The 18,793-nt window shown below is 39.6% G+C and overlaps 1 pseudogene across 1 annotated transcript in view; it reads left to right on the top strand.

Moving 5' to 3' along the window:
- The window catches only part of LOC308278887 (stromal membrane-associated protein 1-like), a 26,914-nt pseudogene extending 17,244 nt beyond the window's left edge, over window positions 1–9,670 (top strand). The window contains exons 4-6 of the transcript in view: window positions 122–181; window positions 7,285–7,438; window positions 9,485–9,670. The product of the transcript in view is annotated as a stromal membrane-associated protein 1-like (transcript). The remainder of the gene's footprint in view (window positions 1–121; window positions 182–7,284; window positions 7,439–9,484) is intronic.
- The last annotated feature ends 9,123 nt before the right edge of the window (window positions 9,671–18,793 follow it).

The raw sequence follows: 18,793 nt of genomic DNA on the forward strand, positions 1-18,793 counted from the left end.
GAAGGAAACATGGTCCACATCTTAGTGAACTTGCCACAGTGAATTTGAAGCTCACACTGCTCAACTCTGGCTGGAAATCCGGATAACTCCGGACCAGCTTCACTGTACACCATCCTCACAGAGAGCCCAGCAGTAGCGCAGCTGAGAAGAACAGAAGTAAGCATCTCCAGAAGGCCAGGATGTAAGAGGGGGCTATGATGGTGTCTTCTCCTGGGGCTCTCAGTGCTTAATCATGCCAAGGAGCTGAGTGCTGAGTGGCCAAGGTGGTGGAGTGGTGGGGCTGGAGAGCCTTTCCATGTTTTAAACAAAGTTGGGGAAAAAAAATAAGCAATGATGAAAACAATGTCCAAAACCATTTTTATTTCCTTTAACAATTTTACTTACTCAACATAAACCTTTGAAGCAATTTCATATTGATTTTAAGCTGCATATCAGAATATCATTTCATAAAAAATAGTTATCCTCTCTGGGGAAGTTCAGTGACTACTTAGCTAGAAATTCATATTGACTGAAAGATCTGCTTTTGTTTTGTTACCCAACTAAATTTAAATCTTTTTTTTTTTTTTTTTTTGGACGGCATTCTACCTTGAGCTACACCCCCAGCCCTATTTTTTTTTTAGGTACCAGGGATGGAACCCAGGGGCATTGTACCTCCGAGCTACACCCTCAGCTCCATTTTCTAGTCTTTTATTTTGGAAATAGGGTCTCACTGAGTTGCAAAGAGCCTCGCTAAGTAGCTGAGTCTGTCCAGTAACCACGATTCTCCGTTCTGCACCTCCTGAGAATGCTGGGATTACAAGCATGCATGTGCCACCACGCCTGACTAATTTTTATTCTTTATTTTGAAACAGTCTCACTAAGTTGCAGAGGGCCTCCCTGTGTAGCTGAGGTACTCAGCAAACCACGATCCTCCTGACTCAGCTTCCCAAATGCTGGGATTACAAGTATGTACCACCACCACCAGCAAATTTAAATCTTTAATATTTTTTCTCTTTTTGATGTAATGATGCATGATGATGTACAAAGGAAGATACCTGAAATACAATCATTTAGACTTTCACAATTCCTTAGTGTTGCCATTTGCCAGCTTAAGCCCTTTATACAGTATTCATCTTTATTTTTCCACTTTAAGTTTGTTGTTATTTTAACTGCTAAGTCATAGATAAAAGCTTCCTACATTAACACTCCTTCTGTTTTTACAGCCTTTCAGTAAAGGAATGGGCAATCAGGATAAGATGTACAGTCATCATGATGCTACACAAAACCATCACACTAAATAGGAACAAACAGCCGGGCGTGGGAGGTGGAAACAGGAGGATCGCGCAGGTTCGAAGCCAGCCGCGCTGGCGTAAGAGACCCTGTTTCAAAAATATAAAATAGGTCTGGGAGTGTAGCCCGGAGGTAGAAGGGCTTCCAGGAACCCCAGTACCACCAAAAATAAAATAAAATAAATAAATAAAATAAATAAAATAAAAAATAAAAAATAAATAGGAACAAAATACTATACTAAAAAGAGACATACTGTGTGCTGTGATGTAGTCCTTAACAATGATTAATAGTTTTCTCTGCCTCTGTATTTTCCTCTATATAAGTCTCTTTGTATAATTCCCTATTTGTTTTTCTCCATTATCTATTTCCTTCTGTATCCATGTCTATCATTGTCTTTATCCCTACTTTGTCTTTTTTCGTCTATCCTTTTTGCTTTCTCAATCTGTCTTTGTCACTTTTATTCTCTGTCTTCTGGTTCTGATTTATTTTTTGGATATCTTTGTTAAAGTGTGTGTGTGTGTGTGTGTGTGTGTGTGTGTGTGTGTGTGTGTGTGATTTTTCCAGGAATGAGGGCACATAATCCTAAGGGATGGGAATATTAGACTCTTGTCTGTCTGTCCCAATCTCTATATTTCTGCCTCTGCATCTTTCTGGTAGTTCTGTGTTTGACTTTTTCTGTATCTCTGTCCCTCTTTCCCTCTTATTTTGTCATTGTTTATGGTACTTGTGATTGAACACAGAGACATTTTAATTCTGACATAACCCCCAGTCCTTTTGTTTATTTTGTGGTATTGGGGGATTGAACCCATAGGCATTCTACCTCCAAGCTATACCTCTAAACCCCCAGTCCTGTTTTATTTATTTTTTTAAAATATGGTCTCTCTAGGTTGCTAAGAGTCTCACCACATTACTGATATTGGCCTTGAACCTGCAATTCTCCTGTCTCAGCCTCCCAAGTACTAGGATCACAGGCATGTCATCTGGCTTTATTGTTTATTTTGAAACAGGATCTCACTAAGTTAATATACACTGGCCTGCAACCTTTAACTTTCTGAAATATCTTGCATTCACCTACCATAATGTTCTCCAGTTCCATCTTTTGTTCTGAAAATGACATAATCTTTTCTTCTTTATGGCTGAGAAAAACCTCATTGTATGTATATACCATATTTTTATCTATTTGTTTGCTGACAAACACTCAAGTTGGCTGTTTTCAATTATGCTGCTATAAACATGAATGTGCATATATTGCTGTAGTATTTTAACTTTAATTATTTTGGAATGATACTGAGTAATGGTATAGCTAGGCCATATGGTGATCGCATTCCTAGTCTTTTGAAGACCTTCAATATTTATAACTATGGTGGTTGTACTTATTTAAAATCCTGTGAATGTATAAATGTTCCTTTGTCTCTACACCCTTGCCAGGATTTATTATTAGCCTTGATGATTGCCATTCTAACTGGAGTGAAATAGAGTTTCAGTGTAGTTTTGATATTAATTTCCCTGATTGATTATGACTTTGAATATTTTGTCATGTATTTGTTGGTGATAAGAATTTCTTCTTTTGATGAGTGTCTAGTTCAATTACCTATTTATTTATTTATTTATTTATTTATTTATTATTTTTAGTTTATTTCCATTCTTTGTATATTCTGTATATTAGTCCTCTATCAAATGAGTGTCTAGCAAATATTTTCTCCCATTCTTTAGGCTGTTTTTTCATGCTCTGATCATTTTTATTTGCTGTGATAAGATTTTTTCGTTCAACTGCACCCCATTCATTGATTCTCCATTTTATTTCCTGAGCGTTAGGGTCATTATTTTTGTTATTTTTAATTTTTATTTATTTATTTATTTTGTGGTACTGGGGGTAGAACCCAGAGGCTTTCTACCTCCGGGCTATACCCCCAGCCCTATTTTTAGATTTTATTTGGAAACAGGGTCTCACTAAGTTGCTGAGAGCCTCACTAAGTAGCTGAGACTGGCTTCGAACCTGAGCCATCGTCCTGTCTCAGCCTCCCAAGCAAAGGGATTATATGTGTGAGCCACCATGCCCAGCCTAGTGTTGTTATTAAGGAAGTCTCTGTCAGTGTTTGGATGATAGATTATTAGTCCTATGTTTTCTTCTAGTAGTTTCTTAGACAAATTGTCTAATTCCTAGGTCTTTGATTCATTTTGAGTTTAAATTTATGCAGAGTAAGTGATGGGGGTCATAATTATGTTATTTGCAGAAAAATGTATAGAAGTAGTGAATATCATGTTAAATGAAATTATCCACACTCATAAAATCAAGGATCACATGTTTTCTATCATATGTGGGAGCTAGAGGTAAAAAAAAAATGGAAGGAAAAGTAACCTGATTAAAATTAGGAAACAGACAAGGAGAGTAGTGTTAGATGATCCAGGGAGGGAGGAGAGGGAAGTAAATGGTAGGTATGGGAAATGAAACAGACAAAATAATGTTATATGCATATCGGAATGCATCATTATGAATCTTGCAATCATTTCCAGCTAATATGCACCAATAAAATCAATTTAAAAAAAGGTAAGCCAGGCTTGGTGGTGCACGCTCGTAATCCCAGCATTGGGGAGGCTGAGACAGGAGGATCCAGGTTCATTGACAGCCTTAGCTACTTAGTGAGGCCCTTTGCAACTCAGACCCTGTTTCAAAAAATAAAGAATAAAAAATAAGGCTGCAGTTTCAAAAAATAAAGAATAAAAAAATAAGGCTGCAGTTGTAGCTCAGGGGTAGAATCCCCTGCGTTCCATCCTCAGTAGTACAAGAAAGAAAGAAAGAAAGAAAGAAAGAAAGAAAGAAAGAAAGAAAGAAAGAAAGAAAGAAAGAGGAAGGAAGGAAGAAAGAGAGGAAGGAAGGAAGGAAGGAAGGAAAGAAGGAAGGAAGGAGAATATTGTGGTGAGATCAGACAGTCACAGAAAATCAAGGTTTATGTTTCCTTTCATATGTGGAAGTTAGAGAGAAAATAGGAAACAAAAGGCACTTTAAGCAAATAAGGAGACCAGTAGAATAATGAAGCGAATGAAGGAGGGCAATAAGGAGTGGGAATAAGGAGAACAGATTAAGGAAACAGTTCAAATAATGCTATGTCCATGTATGAAAGTATCACTACCAATCTCACTAACATGTATGGTTAAGGGAGAAATGAGGTGGAGTCCAGAGAAAACAGACAAATGCTCCATGCATTTATGTTTTTATTACATTGAACTTCAGTATGATGTGCACTTATAGTGCATCAATGAAAGTATTTAAAAAGTGAACTCTAGCAGAAGTATTTTCTTGACTTGCTGACAAGATCCAGTTTATATAAGGCTAAAAACATTGGGATTAATGCTGTAAGGGAAACATGTATCAGAAAGACTTTTCAAAAAGAAATCTATATTTAGGAGTGTTTAGAGTAGCAGTATTTTTTTCATCCGCAGGGTCAAATGGACAATGTCAAATCCAACATTTGTTTTCACTTAAGTATCAGAAGACCGTAAGTTGTAAATAGTAATATGATGAAGATAAGTGAAGCCTTATTAGCATTCCTGAAGCTATCACAATGTAATAATAATAGGTCACAAAATTGTCTAAGTTATTTTGGATTATTTACTTTGACAATTTTTGAAAATTATTTAATTTCATTTTCAAATTGTACATATGATACAGTATGATTTTACTCAGCAATAAAGAATAGTATGTCGTTTTTAGAAAAATGGATGGACCTGGAGAACATTATCTTAAGTAACAGCTAGGGAGTAATTGGGCTATAAAAGGGACTTTAGATAGAGGCAGAGGAACTCTCTTGGAAAGATGGAGGGGTTTCGGGGTAGGTGATGGTGGGGGTAGGGAGAACTAATGAAGAGGACATTTAAATTGAAGTTATAAACAGATATTATGTTATCAATACCAATTTCAATATCATTTATGGGGAAGGGAAAGAGAGAGGGAGTGGGGGGATGTTCACCAAGTGCTATGTTTATTTATGTCTCTGTCACTCTGGACTACAATACGATATCAGACTACAATTCACCAATAAAAGTATATTAAAAATAAAATCTTCCTTACTGCTAATGGTTATTGCTAATGGTTAATGCAAAGTTGGTTTAATATCTGAAAATCAATAAATATGGTACACCATATCAATAGGATAAAAAAACAAAAGCTACATGATCATCTCCATTGATGCAGAAAATCATTTGAAACAAACTATACTCTTCATGATAAAAATGCTCAGCAAACTATGGTTAGAAAGGAAGTTCCCTAATCAAACAATGGACGTCTACAAAAACCCCACAGCTAACATCAAACTTGTGAAATGCTGGGTTCATTTTTCCTAAGATCAGGAACAAACAAGGATATCTCTTCTTGCCATTTCTGTTAAACATTGTACAGGTCCCAGCCAGGCCAATTAGGCATGAAAAAGAAATGGCATCCAGAATGGAAAAAAAAAGAAATAATTCCTATATGTAAGCAATTTCTATATAGAACACAATCTTACATATAGAAAATTGTAAGGAATCCATTTGAAAAATGATTACAACTAATAAATGATCTCAGCAAGGTTGCAAGATGCAAAATCAGCTACATCTGCAGCCCTTTATTTTTTAATTTTTGTTTTTAATTTTATTTTTGTTTTAGTACTGCAGATTGAACCCAGGGGCATTCCACCTCTGAGACACATCCCCAGCCCTATTTTATTTTTATTTCGAAACAGGGTCTCACTAGGTTGATGAGAGTCCCACTACTTGCTGAGGCTATCCTCAAACCTGTGATCGTCTTGTCTTAGCCTACCAAGTACTGGGATTATAGGCATGTGCCACTGTACCCAGCTTAAGATAAAACTTTGTGTGTGTGGGGGCGGAGGTAATGGGAACAGAACCCAGGGACATTCCATCTTTAAGCTATACCCCCAGCCCTAATTTAATTTCTATTTTGAAACAGGGCCTTACTAAATTGTAAAGGGCTTCACTAAATTGCCGAGGCTAACCTTGAACCTACTACCCTCCTGTCTCAACTACCCAAGTACTGGGATTACTGGTGTGTGCCACCTTGCCCAGTAAGACAATGCTTTTTTTTTTTTTTTTTTTTTGGTAGCATCGGGGATTGGAACCAAGGGGATTCTACCTCTGAGCTACACCCTCAGCCCTATTTTTTAATTCTTTATTTTGAAACAGGGTCTTACTAAGCCGCAGAGGGCCTCAGCAAGCTGCTGAGGCTGGCTGCAAACCTGTGATCCTCCTGTTTTAGCTTCCTAAGTACTGGGACTACAAGTGTGCATCATTAAGATGACACTTTTATTTATTTTTTGCTGGTCTGGGGATGGAACCCAGGGGCATTTGACCTCCAAGCTACACCCCCTGACCTATATTTTATTATTTATTTTGAAACCGGGTCTCACTGAGTTGCAGAGGGCCTCACTAAGTAGCTGAGGCTGTCCGCGAATCACGATCCTTCAGGTCTCAGCCTCCCAAATGCTGGGATTACAAGCGTGCGCCACCACGCCCGGCTAGGACAACACTTTTAAAGTAAAGATAAAAATACTAGCCAGGCACCTTGGCACATGCTTGTAATCCCAGTATTTGGGAGGCGGAAACTGGAGGTTCTTGGACAGCCTCAGCTACCAAGCAACACCCTCCTCAACAGTGACACCCTGCTTCAAAAATAAAAAGGCTAAAAAAATAGGGCTAGGGATGTAGCCTGAAGGCAGAATGTCCCTGGGTTCCATCCCCAATACCATCAAAAAAAGAAAAGAAAAGAAAAGAAAAGACTAGAACATTAGGCCATCTGGGTAGCATTATTTACTATGTGGCCAGGAAAATAATGGGACTTGCATACTCAGAAAGGCTTCCTGAGGGCAAGCACCAGGTTGGGGTGGGCACTGTGCTCACTGGAAGACCAGGACAGAGCTCTGCCTGCCCACATCTGGCCTGCTTCAGCGGAAGCATTTGCACTGCATTTCAGCTTTGCAGAAATTACTTTGCTCTTCATGTGTCTACTACTGTACCTTTCAGATGCCCTCATGGGGAGGCCTTTTACTCTCCAATCCTTACTGCCCTTCCAGATCTGCAGGTTTCACAAGGTTCTGTAAGCTCTAATGACTGGGTGGGCTACCACCTACTGAGTGGTCTATGGGCACCTCAGAGTGGCCTGGGGTCCATGTGTGGGGTGAGGCTGAGAGTGGTCCCCACAGACCGAGAGGCAAGGCTGGTGCAGGCAGCTGGGGGGGGGGGGTCTAAGTGCCGACACCCTGTCAGTAGAGCCCAGGCGGGCCAGCTCCATCCATTCCTGAAAAAACTGTGGGCGTGGGAGCCCACCTGGGAGCTGTGGGGCTGCTTCCCAGGCTCCCGGGGAGTTTGTCTGCCCTGAATCACTCGTCCTGTTTATGACACTCAGCAGACAGTGGAGATGCTGCTGCTCAGTGAATGGGTCCGCAACCCTCTTCACTGTCCAGCCCTTTGCAATGGCCCTACACCCCCAAAGGGGTGCTCTCCCACCTTGTCAGTGGTCTCCCGGCAGGATCACAAGCTCCGAAGGGCAGGGTGGTGTCTCCAAGCCCACCAGCTGTGGCCCAGCACAAATGGCGGAAAGGGCACAGGCTGGACGACTCTGGGGTTGAGGCATCTGTCCACAGGATGGGGGCAGAGGCCCAGCTTCCCTGCAGGGTCACGACCGGTAAACCCTTTCACTGCTGGCTCTGGGCCACCCTTGCAGACTTCTGATTTGGAGACTCATTTCAGGGGTCTTTGCAGAGAAGTCTCAGTGTTGGTAAATTCTCCTCAGCCTTTTCCACAAGTAAACACCAGCTGGTATGAGGTGCAGGTGTGTGCACATCCACCCTCCTGCCCCAGAGCTGCACTCACCCTGGGAGGTCTGGGTATGTGGGGAAGTGGAGAGAGCCTCCCTGGGTAGGCATTTTTGGTAGAAAATGGTTACATAAAGTAGCAAACTTGTCACTCACTTGATTCAGCAAATTCTGAGCCAGCCCTGGGCTGCCTGGTACTCTCTACACCCAGTCCCACAGTCATTTATAAGCCCTTCACCAGTGTGTGTGACACAGATGAGTATGGGCCACGGGGCTCAGGCTGTGTGTGCAGAACCCTGCTCCACTAGAAGGCATGGGTGCTCATTTTCCTCCTGTGTTGGTTTCAGGATTATCTCAAAAGTCATATGAAATAAGCAATATAAGATGTGGCCTTGAGCCTCTCAGGGACCTGAGCAGAGAACAGAAAAGTGCCTGGTGAGGTTCCTGGGGGGCACAGGCTGCTGCCAAGGCCTGGGGCCCCTCCACCCCTCCAAGCTCCATTGCTCTGCAGTATTTACAGGCTAAGGGTGGGTCTGACCACTTGAGAAGCAAGGCTGGAACTGGGCTTGAATTGTAAAGGTCAGCTCCAGGGCACACTGGCAAGCTTGCACCTTCCCTTATCCCAGCATTTGTTCTAGGCTTGCACTCCAAGAACCGGGTCTTTCACTTTGAACCCCACCATGAGTTTCCATTTTCCCAGTCTCAACGAGAGTGCACCCCAGAGATCTGAGTCCTGGGTCTTGCGGTAGTGGGGTGGCAGAGTTGATGAGGGGGGAAGTGTCTGCGCAGCAGACAGTCAGAATAGGTAGGATGGTTCCTTTCCCTTCCCCAGGCAATTCGTTCAAGAGATCAATGCCTCGCAAGACAGTACTGGAGGTTGCCCAGTGGAGCCTGGCCTCGTGGACTCTAGAACAAGGCTTTCTGGACAAACTCTGCCCAGCTTCTGCACTGCACACCCCATGCAGCACAGCATTGATGGTTCCTCCTCTTCTCCCTGGCCAGGGCTGACAGGGGGCGCGGCTAGGCCCAAGTGGCCGCAGCAAGCCAGCTGGGAGTGTCTGCAAGCCAGCTGGAGCAAGTCGACCGATGGATGGGCATCCCTAGATTCAGGGATGAGTGGGCACACCTATGATGGAAGGAGCTCAGGTTTCTGGACGGCAAATCATCTTCTTCCAGTGGGAAAGGAAAGTCGGAGAGAGGAACAGAGACAAAGAGAGAGAGACAACTGGAGCTAGCAGAGAAAGACAAAAAGGGTGATCTCGCCCTTCTAGTGCGGAGCTCCAGAGGATGACAGTAAACTCCCAGCAATGGACTTAGCGCTTGGAACAGCCAGAGGCGCCGCATTTGTGTCCTCAGTCGGGTCTTGAAGGCTAGTCGACCCCTGTTACCTCTCTGTGCCTGTGTCCGAGGGCCTGAGACTCGACCTGCTGGCCTCTGTTCTAGCCAGAACCTCAGACATGTACGTGCCCCCAGCCCTCCATCCTGTATCCTCCGAAAACAGAAACAACCTCAAGCTGCGGACACCTTTCACCACTGCGCAGCTGTTGGCGCCTAAGCGCAAGTTCCTCCAGAAGCTGAGGTCTCCAGCGGCCTGAGCCTCGCCGAGATGCAGGTCAAGATCTGGTTCTAAACCCGCCGGGTCAAGGCCAAGCGGTTACAGGACGCCACGCCAGAGAAGCTGAAGTGGTCAGCCGGGCAATCGCTGCCGCCCTAACCCCGGGCGCCAGCCGCTGGGCTCCGCAGCTGGGCTCTGCGCTCCCCTGAGTCTTGCAGCCGGCTCTCCGGCTCCGCCCTCGGCCTGTTCTACGGGTCCTACCGGTGGGCTGGGGTCCCGGAGCCACGAGGGCAAAGGGAAGCCTACCTGCGGGGCGGACATGGCCACCTCGCGGATGGCCTGAGCGATGGCGCCGCTGGCTGCCCATTCGGCCTATAGACCAGCCCTAATCCTGGCGGCCTTGGTGTTTCGGTGTACTTTTTGTTTTTCTTTTAGTTTTTCGTTTTTATTGTTAATATGATGTTATATTTGATGCTTAGTGACTATTTGTGGATATGCTACAGAGATTTTAATTTTCTAAAGATCAAGTTTGTACCAAACTGTTTCCTCAAAGGCGTATAGTTTGATGCAGTGCCCTAGAAATGGATCAAAACAGGTCATCTCGTACAAAGGCAGGCGACTAATGGCTGCAGTCCTGCCTTTGGTCCTGAAATCAGGGCTCCTCCAGGTAGCCCTGTCGCCCCGTCCAGGCATGGATTTGGGATGCTATTCTGAGCTGAGGCAATAAACTAGTTCCTGAAAAAAAGAACTTAAAAGAATTTGATGCCTGTACTTCTCGAAAGAAACGTATTAATTACTTTCACTCTAACTAGATTCGTACGTTGTGACCCCATGGAAACTTTTGCATTTATTTTAGAGATTTTTTTTCCTTTAAAAAATATAGTCCATGCAGAGAAGCCAAAGGCTGCCGGGATGGGAGCATGCCAGGGGCCATGGTGCGGGACTCTGGAGGGCCTCTACTGGGTTTCTTGACCCAGCATCCACGCAGACGCAACAGCCGGCTGGGGCCACCTCTGTTGTGTATTTTGAGTCTTCATGATTTATATGCAAATAATTAAAAGTGTGGTCTATTCATGTTAGATTTTTCTTTGATAATTTAAGAATTTATATAATTTAAATTATGTTAACTGCTATTTACTTCTTTCCCCTTTAATAACTATTATTTTGGCTATTACGAATTGTGCTGCTATGAACATGGGTACGCATATGTTACTGTAGTTCTCTGATTTCAACCCCTTTGGAAAGATACCCAGGAGTACTACAGCTGGATCATATGGTGGATCTATTCCCACCTTACTTAGGAATCTCCACACAGATCTCCATAGTGGCTGAACTAGTTTGCACTCCCACCAACACTGTAAAAGAGTTCCTCTTTCCCCACATCCTTGCCAGTATTTGTTGTTATTTGAGTTATTTATGCTAGGTCTCCATCAACAGATGAATGGATTGCAAAATTATGGGAAATACACACAATCGAATTCCACTCAGCTATAAAAAAGAACAAAATCATGTCATTTGCAAGAAGATGGAAAGACCTGGAGCACATTATGTTAAGTGAGATCAGCCAAGCACAGAAAGAGAAGGGACGTATGTTTTCTCTAATGTGCTCAAGCTAGGGAGTTTAAGGGATACCAGAGGGACTCCAGATAATAGAAGGGAAATCTCAGTAAAGCTAGAATGTATGAGTAGGAGAGGAAGAAAGCTGAAGTTGATTAATGAAGGGCCTACATCTGAATATGTGTAAAAATATAAATATAGCATGATTAACCTGGATACTCAAAGTTGGGAGAGGTGGAAGGGGAAGGGGGGAGGGTACCCAGCATAGTCTGAATGTATGCCATTTTCGATATGTTCCACATTAAATAAAAATAAAATAAAATAAAAATAACTCTATTATTTAGATATCTCTTCTTCAAAGAACATATGGATTCATTCTGAATTTGTCTTAATAATTTCCATTTTTTTACTCATCCATCATTTTATTTGTACTTTATCATGACACTTCCTCTAGCCACACCCTATCTGTCTAGGTTACCACCCATATAAATCCATTAAAACCTTCATGAGATTACAACACTGGTGAAGTAACTATATTATCCCTGAGAATTAATACATAAACTCTTTGGGACGCATTCTATATCTAACCATGACATTGTCTAAATGAATAGAAATAAGATGTATTACTTCTAAAAAGATAGTAGTATGTCCCAAATAAATTTAATTGACCATCCAATGTAAAACAGAAAAAATATTTCTAAATTTAGAAAAAAACACAAAAGTAGAATTAGAACATTCAAGAACAATAGTATAATCTTAAAAGGCAAAATTTAAGAATAATTGGCATTGAAGAATGTGTAGAATCCCAGACAGAGGGAATTAAAAATATCTTTAGAGAAATAATATTGGAAATTTTCCCAAGTTTTTTTTTTTTTTGGTGTGTGTGTGTGTGTGTGTGTGTGTGTGTGTGTGTGTGTGTGTGTGTGGTACTGGGGTTCCTGGAAGCCCTTCTAACTCCGGGCTACACTCCCACACTCCCAGACCTATTTTATTTTATTTATTTATTTATTTATTTATTTGGTGGTACTGGGATTCCTGGAAGCCCTTCTACCTCCGGGCTACACTCCCAGACCTATTTTTATATTTTTCAAACAGAGTCTCTTACCCCAGCATGGCTGGCTTCGAACCTGCGCGATCCTCCTGTCTCCGCCTCTCAAGCGGGGGGATTACAAGTGTGCGCCACCACGCCCAGCAACCTTGCTATTCCTTCTCTCTCTCTCTCTCTCTCTCTCTCTCTCTCTCTCTCTCTCTCTCTCTTTTGGTGGTACTGGGGGTGGAACCCAGAGGTTTTCTACCTCCGGGCTATACTCCCAGCCCTATTTTATATTTTATTTTGAAACAGGGTCTCACTAAATTGCTGAAAGCCTCACTAAGTAGCTGAGGCTGGCTTTGAACCTGTGTGATCCTCCTGTCTCAGCCTCCCAAGCGGGGGATTACAAGTGTGTGCCACCATGCCCGGAAATCCAAAATTTGGATTAAGATAAGGACATCCATGTACAGGAGACATCCAGAACCCAGATCAGATAAGACCAAAGAATATCATCCCCATGCCAAATTACAACCAAAATATGCAACATTGATGCTAAGGAGGGAATCCTAAAAGAGCCCAGAGCAAAAAACCAGCTGACATTCAGAGGTAAAATGACAAGAATCATTCCAAAATTTTCAACCCAAGTACTGGGAGCCAGGAGGGCATGGAGTGATGCACTTCAAGTACTTATAGAAAACAATTTTTCAGCCAAGACTGCAATATACGGCAAAGCTATTCTTCAAAATTGATGGAGCAATAAAATCTTTCCAAGATATGCAGAAGCTAAAAAAATTCATAATGACCAAATCAGCACTTGAATGAAGAGAGAAATGAACCACAAAAAAGAAATGAAAAATAAACATCAGAACCAAAGAAGGAACAAATACCACAAGATGAACAACTAAATAAAAAAATTACTACTTCCTCAAGTTAAAAACTTAATTCAAAATGACAGGGAAAAAATCATCTCTCCAGAATAAGAGTGAACATCAACAGTCTCAATTTCCTAGCTAAAAGACATTTACTAGCAAATTGGGTTAAAATCTATTATCCTACTATATGCTGCTTGCAAGAAACACACTTTATATGGAGGGAGAGTCACAAGCTGAATGTGAAAGAATGGAAATTTTTTTTTCCCTGCAAAGACTGAAGGCAAGAAGGGGTGGCTACTGTCATATCCAACACTGCAGACTTTAAGCCAAAAATTGTCAGAAGAAACAAAGATGATCACTTCTTACTGACCAAAGGAACCATCTAAAATTAAGACATAACAATATTAAATGTTTATGACTCTAATATTGGTGCACCTACCTATGTAAAGCAAACTTTTCTTGAAGACTCAGACCCCAATATAATACTAGGAGACTTCAATACACCTCTCACACCATTAGATCAGTTGTCCAGATAAAAGATTAATAAAGATAATTCAGACCTTAAGAACACTGTAAAGTAATTGAACATAAATGAAATTTTCAGAATATTTCATCCAGCAACAGCTAAATACACATCCATATGAGCAGCTCATTGAAGCTTTGATAAAATAGACCATACCCTAGGCCACAAAAATGAGCTAGCAGATTTTTAAAATTCAATAGAGTTTTGTGCATCCTCTCAGATCATTACAGACTAAAAGTAGAGATCACCAACAAGAAGATTCAGAAGAATTACACAAATGCATGGGGATTGAATGCTACATTATTAAATGAAAACTGGATCCGAGAAAAAATAAGGGTAGAAATTAAAGATTCCTAGAATCAAATGAAAAGAGACACAATATATAAAAATTAATGGGAAAGCCGGGCATGGTGGTGCACACTTGTAATCCCAGCATTTGGGAAACTGAGACGGGAGGGTCATAATTTGTGGATAGTCTCAGCTACTTAGTGAGGCCCTTTCCAACTCAGTGAGACCCTGTTTCAAAATACAGAATAAAAATTAGGGTTGGGGGGGTGTAGCTTGGAGGTAAAATGTCCCTGGGTTCCATCCCTAGTACTGCAAAAAGGAAAAAATTCTTGAGACACTCTGAAGGAGGTATTAAGAGAAAAATTTATAATACTAAATATACATACACAAAAAACAGAAAGACTCAAAATAATCTAATTTTCAACAACTCAAGGCCCTGTAAAAGCAGAAACAAACTTAACTCAAAGCCAGCAGAAGGCAGAACATAAACAAAATGAGAGCTGAAATTAACATAATAGAAAAAAAAATCCAGAAAATCAATAAAACAAAAAGCTGGTTTTTGAAAGGATAAATAAAATTGACAAATCCTTAGCCAATCTACTAGAAAGAGACCAGACTCAAATCTTAAGAATAAGAGATGAAAATGGACACATCACCACAGATATGTAGAAATCTAAAGCATTATTAGAAACTATTTTAAAAACGTATGTTCCAATAAAATAGAAAACCCAGAGGAAATTGAAAAGTTCTTAGATACCTGCAACCTACCTAACCTAAACGAAGAGGACAGAAAAAAACTGAACAAATCAATAGGAAGCAAAGAGATAAAGAAAGCAATAAAAGGTCTCTCATCAAGGAAAAGTCCAGGCCCAGACAGATTCTTGGCTGACTTGTATAGGACCTTCATAGAAAAACTAAGTCCAATACTCTTCAATTTATTCTATGAAATGGAAAAATAAGGAAAACTACCAAACTCATTCTATGAAGCTAGCATCACCTTAATTCCCAAAATAAATAAAGATACCACAAGAAAAGAAGATTACAGAAAATTACAATATTAACAATTCACATTCAAAACTACATCAAGGAAACAGTTGATCATGACCAGGTAGACTTCATCTCAAAGATGCAAGGCTGGTTCAATATACACAAATCAATAAATGTATTTCACCACATTAATAGAGCTAAGTATAAAAATCACATGATTATCTTAATAAATGCAGAAAAGGCCTTCGGGAAAATACAACATCCTTTCATGATAAAAATGCAAAGTAAACAGCCATAACAAAGAACAAAATTACATCATTTATAGGTAAATGGGTGGAACTGGAGAACATTATGCTAAGAGAGATTAGTCAGTCACAAAAGTAAGAAATCAGATGCTCTCCCTAATATTTGAAAGCTGGGGAGAAGAGGGGTCATAGGTGGAACTCTAGACGAAGAAGAAACTAGAGATGAGCAAATAAAACAACCTGAGGAGGATGGGAGTGGGGGAGGAGGGAAATTTCCTAATATACATAATGTATATTCACAAACATATCAAAGTCAATCACTAAGCCAAACATGACAAGGGGGGAAGGGGAGAAGGGGGAGGGAATGGAGAGGGAATTGGGGAAGGGATAAATGAGTGATGTGTATATGTATGCCCCTACTATCTTGTACCCCATTAAGATGAATAACTATAATGCACCAATAATTTAAAAAAATGCTGAGTAAATTAGGAATACAAAGAACCTACTTTGACATCATAAATGCTATATAAAACAAACCCAAAGCCAGCATCTTTTAAAATGGGAAAAGTAATCTCAGCATTCAGGAGGCTGAGACTGGAGGACTGTAGTTCGCGGACAGCCTCAGCTACTTAGTGAGGCCCTCTGCAACTCAGTGAGACCCTGTTCAAAATAAAGAATAAAAAAATAGGGCAGCAGATGTAGCTCAGAGATCAAATGCCTCTGGGTTCCATCCCCAGACCTGCAATAAAAAAAAAAGAAATGGGGGAAAACTCACAAGATTTCCCTTAAGTTCAGGAGCAAGATAAGGATGCCCACTATCACCACTCCTATTCAACATAGTATTTGAAACTTTAGTCTTAGAAATATAAGAGGAGAAAGGAATTAATGGAATTCATGTAGGGAAAGAAGAACTGAAATTATCTTTGTTTGCAGATTACATGATCCTTTACTTAGATGATTAAAAACAACCAGAAGCCTTCTAGAGGTGTTAGTTTCAGCAAAGTAGCAGGATACAAATAAACCTATGAAAATCATTATCATTCCTTTACATCAATCATGAATCTGCTGAAATGAAATATAGAAAACAATTTCACTCATGATAACCTAAAAAAGGACAAAATACTTAGGAAAATTTTTAACCAAGTAGGTGAAATACCTTTACAATGAAAGTTATAAATCACTAAATAATGAAATTAGAGGAGATTTTAGAAGATGAAAAGACTTTCCATGCTCTTGGATGGGCAGAATAAATATAATAAAAATTGCCACCCTACCAAAAGCAATTTACACATTCAACACAATCTCTACCAAAATACAATCCTCATTTTTCACAGACCTAGAAAAATAAGTTGTGAAATTCATTGGAAAAGACAAAAGACCCAAAATAGTGAAAGAAATTCTAAGCATTAAAGACCATGCCAGAGGCATCACAATACCTAACTTGAAATTATACTAGAAAAAGGAAGTAACAAGAATAGTATAGTGTCTGCACAAAAACCAGACACATAGACCAATGGAACATAATAGAATACTCAAAAACAAAATTTCATATCTAAAACCAGTTTATCTTTGATAAAGACACCAAAGGCATCTTCAGCCTATTCAACAAGTGGTGTTAGGAAAACTGACTTACCATATGTAGATAAATGGAAACAAATCCTAACCTTTCATCCTGCACAAAAGCCAATTCAAGATGGTTCAAAGACTTAGACCAGAAAATTTAAAACTGCTAGAAGAAGGCATAGGACCAACACTCCAACATATAGTTACAGGTAGAAGCTTCAAAAAAATTAAAACAAGAATTAATGAATGAGAGCATTAAATTTAAAAACTTATGTGTAGCAAAGAAACTCATCAAGAATCTACAGAGAGAGTCTACAGAATGGGAGAAAATCTTTACCACCTACTAATAAGAATATTACAATAATACTTGTATATCCATGTTCTCAGCAGCACAATTTATAATAGCCAAATTATGGAATCAGCCTAGGTGTCCATAAACAGATAAATGAATCATAAAACTTTGGTGTATATACACAAAAGAATTTTATTCAGCCATAAAAAAGAACAAAATTATACCATTTGCAGGAAAATCGATGGAATTCGAGAAGATTAAATTGAGTTTAGCCAGCTTCAAAATACTAGTATATGTATGTTTTCTCTTATATATGGAAACTAGAGAGATATTCAGTAATAAGGATATCAGATAGATAAGCAGACTCCAGAAGAATGACTGAGGGGGATTAGGAAAGAGAGGACGGCAGATGAAATTTGTTATATTATGATAATGATGAGTGATATTCATGTGTTTATTGGTCATATAAAAATCTTTGGAGATTCAATATCTATTTTAGTCTTTTACCTACTTCTAAATTGTATTGTTTGCTTTTATTGTTGCTAATTTTTAGGATTTCTATTTGGAATATTAATATACCTTCAGATATAGCATTTGGAAATATTTTATCCCAGTCTATCGGTAACTTTTAATTCTTTTTACATTGCCTTTGGATGTACAATATTTTTTTTATTTTTTAGGGAGTTTGTATACTCTTCTGTTGCCTGTGCCTTTGGAATCATATCCAAGAAATCACTGCCAATTTCAATGTTGAGAAGTTTTATGACCCAGGTTTTCTTCTAAAAGCTTATAGTCTTAAGATTTACATTTAGGTCTTTTATCTATTTTGAGTTAATATTTGTATATGGTGTTAGGTAAGGGTCCAATTTTACTTTTTCATGTAATTATTATTTTCAACAATATTTAGTGAAAAGATTATTATTTCCTTCACCAACTGTTCTTGGAAACCTTGTCAAAAATAACTTGACCATATATGGAAGAATTTATTTCTAGGCTTTTTATTTTACTCCACTGATTTATATATCTGCCTTTATAGCAGTACTACACTCTTTCGATTATTGTAGCTGTATAAGGTTTGAAATCAGAAAATGTACATCTTCTAGCTGTTTTCTTTTTTGAGATTATTTTGGGTGTTCAGAGTTCACATTTTATGTTAGGATAGATTTCTTCTGAAAAAAAAAAGTATGAGAGTTTCACCTAAAAAAAGAAAAAAGAAAAACTATCCTCTGGTAAGAAATAAATATTGAAATGTCATCTCTAAGTGATCAAAAACTTGATATCAGACAAATGAATCTGTTATGTGAGATTATCATTGTTAATTTTGGATAAATTGCTATAATATTAAAAAATAAAATAAATTTACCGAGTTTAAAAAAAGTAATAGTTTAAATAATGCTATGAATGTATACAAAACTACCCATTTCAATCTCAGAGACATGTATTGGAAGGGTTAGGGAGGTGGGAGGGACTCAGTAGGGAGGGGCCCAAGAGTTGTGTTTCTAACACTCTGTGCCCCAATAGGATATGAATTACAATGCACCAAATTAAAAAAATAAGCCTGGCATGGTGGAACTCAATTGTAATCCCAGCATTTGGGAGGCTGAGACAGGAGGATCGCAGTTTACTCCCAGCCTCAGCTATTTAGTGAGACTCTTTGCAACTCACTGAGACCCTGTTTAAAAATAAAGAATAAAAAATAGTCTGGGAGTGTAGCTCAGGGGTAGAATGCCCCTGGATTACACCTCCAGTACCACAAAAAAAAGAAAAAATTTACTTTTTGATGGGAAGTGGATATTAGCATGTAAA

The sequence above is a fragment of the Muscardinus avellanarius genome (assembly GCF_963383645.1).
Source record: "Muscardinus avellanarius genome assembly, chromosome: X".
In the NCBI taxonomy this organism is placed as follows: Eukaryota; Metazoa; Chordata; class Mammalia; order Rodentia; family Gliridae; genus Muscardinus; species Muscardinus avellanarius.